Here is a 3,269-nt window from a genome sequence, read left to right as displayed (position 1 = left end):
TTATAATCAAAATTAAGATATATATTAACTAAAAATATAGAAAATAATTAAACATCAAATGTTATATAATAATTAATTAAAAAATTAAATTTTAATAATTAAAAATAATTATTATTTTAAATTTATAGGTCAATAAAATATTATAATTTTTTTGGGTATGTAGTATAATATTTTTTAAAATTTTTTAATAAATATAATTTTAAATTTTATGAGGTTTTGTGACTGGAACTCCAAAAATAAAATGAACGTGGCTAATAATTTTGATTTAAAACTATTTTTAGCAATTAAAAAATATGTTTTTAAAAAATACAAATAAAAAGAAAAATATATGGATGAGAAAAGAATGAAAATTTAGTGTTTGTACTGAGTACGTGAGTTTGGGAGATTTTCCAAATTAAATGTACATCTAAACTTTTATGTTGAATCAAAGACATTTTTTGACATTTTATTGTGGTACCTTAGACTTTAATTCTTGTACTTAATAGAATTTAATCGAGTCATTAAAAGTTTATTGACATTTTGAATACCTATAGACTTTTGTAGAGTTTTTAAAAATCAACTTTGAATGACACATGACTTTTAAAATTATACAAAAGTTTAGTGGAAACACTGATTATCACTAAACTTTTATAGAGTATATAAAAGTCTATATTGAATATCTCTAGACTTTTAAACTCCATAAAAATCATTAAAAGTCTAGTAGTTGTCTTAAGAGGTGTTCGAGTTGACGAAATATATGATAGCTCGACCAATGGCCAAGAGTTAGATTCTACCTACCAACACATTATCGAATCTCATGTGAGTATGTCGCACATGACTTGTCCAGTATGATTTACTCAATGCACACGGAAAGGTACTACAAGTTTTCACGTCGTAAAAAAAAATCAAGATTCATAATAGAACAACAAATTTTTTTTCTAGTAACTCCAAGTGAATACAATTTTAAATTTCTTTTCAAAAATTAAATACCAAAATATATAATTTGTGACAAGATGAAAGTAATTGAATTTGCATCTCAAACTCGACTCGAACAATTTGAACCCAAACTACTAACTACCACCTAATAGATCATATTCGTTACAACTCACTTTCAACGTGCTTAGAATATTTGATATATTTAATCACGAAAACTTATATAAAAACATCTCACATAATTAAATTTTATAATAACGATCTTCTATCCGACTTAAAAAAATATTTTTTTATATTAAACATATTACTTTCACAACGAATATCAATAGATCGACAATCTAACGAATATAGATAACATATCATATCTACCCCCATTTCACGTCTCACAATAATAATGGAGTAGTTGGCATACATATATCTACGCGTTTAACATTTCAGTGCGACATGGACATATCATATCGTACAATTTGTCCTCCACAAATAATAAATAAATACAAATTAAAAAAGTAACGCCACAAAAAATCATATCGTACAATTTGTCCTCTACAAATAATAAATATCCAATAATAATAATAAAAAAAAAAGTAATGCCACACGAAAATTGTATGGCATGGAGATATTTGCCCATCGGAGGTAAATTTTGAGATTCGTAATATTTTAACTTTTACTTTTCATTTTTTTTTTCTGTTTCTATTTATTTTAAAATATATATTTTTTATTTTTAATAATGAAAAGATAGATCCCTATTTGGGAGCTGAAAATACTTTTACTTAGAAACACAAATAAATAATTGTTTAAAAGGAAGAACCAATCAAACACAACATTTTATTGTTGAAATAAATAATTAATAAGAATAATTTTGTTTTTGAATACATATAATATTTAATATTTAAAATATATATGTTATATTTTAAAAATGAAATGATGAAATTTATAAAAAATATTATCAAATAAAATTAGGAAGATTATTTTATCAATATGCATAAATGATAATGCATATTTATAAAAATGCAAGACAAAAAAATTATTTATAATTACATTTAGATCAAAAAAAATTGTAGGGTTACACGTGTATATATGAGTGAGAGTAGTAATGAGATTAGTGACCTCCTGAGAAATTATCGTGCATTAAGCTGTAGACGTTGCGTCGTTTCATCTGATTACATAGGTGGGTCGTAAAAATGTGGCATAGAGCTTAACGAGCATTACTGTCTCTAGTAGGGACATGACCGACGCTAGGAAAAGTGTAAAACTGATATATAAGAGTTATAAGATAACAATAGTAGAAAGACACGCATCTCTCCAAACTCATGAGTCTAAAAGCTCGACTCATTAGCACTCAAGTAAGTGCACACTGCGTTGACAGAAGTATAAAAAAATAAATTTGCTCCTTTGATAATAGCTATATTTTTTGGGACGGGTGACATCCTGTCGTATGTCAAACTTCTGACGTTGTGCCGCTTTATCTGGTTGACTAGGTGGATTGTAAGAAACTGACGCGAGATCTTAACATGTAACAATATCTCTGTTAGAGACATAACCAACATTAAGAAAATGGTAAGACTGATATCTAAGGGATATGAGACAGCATCAGCAGATAGACACGCACTTCTTCGGATTCATGTACCTACCCATTAACACTCAAGTATCTGTACTCTACTCTGTCATAAGTATAGTGAAGTAAAGTTGCGTCTTAGATAATAATAACTATAGTTTTCATTATAGTAGTAATCGTTTGATTCTAAAACAATTGCAGGATAAAATAAAGGAAAATATCCTCTTATGAAAAATAAATGATCATATACATGCAACCCTATATTTTTCAAATTGAATCATTAAAACCTTTTTCATTTGTATTTAATTAATTTTTTTTTTGAAAAATTGAAACAACAAAAAATAAAATAACATATTTTTATAGTTTATATTAAGTTAATAACAAATCCACAAAAATATTTTTCATTATCCTTTGTTTCGTTAAAAAATCTGATCGTTAGATAACGAATATAAAAAAAGGATTTAATATCATTCAATTGGTGATATTGTTACTATAGTTTATTTAATTTGACGCCCGAGAAGCTTACTTAATCAAAGTTAGGTACGAGGATAACTAACTAAATTTTTATTTAGTAATATCATTGTTTGTTTTCTTAAACAAGTAAGGAAATGCTTAAATTTAAAAACACATGTTGTCTATGATAATTTATTTATTTTTTATAGAGAGTTTTAATTTATACTCTTTTCGGTTTTAGAGAAGTGATGAATGATATTTCTCCGATAAAATCACTGAAACAATAATTCATAAAATAAATAAAAATGAACGTAGAATGAAATATGTGTTCTAAAAAAGGGGGGAAAAA

The sequence above is a fragment of the Primulina huaijiensis genome, chromosome 15, assembly GCF_012295235.1.
Source record: "Primulina huaijiensis isolate GDHJ02 chromosome 15, ASM1229523v2, whole genome shotgun sequence".
NCBI classification, from domain to species: Eukaryota; Viridiplantae; Streptophyta; class Magnoliopsida; order Lamiales; family Gesneriaceae; genus Primulina; species Primulina huaijiensis.
Note: the sequence above shows the minus strand (reverse complement) of the source record.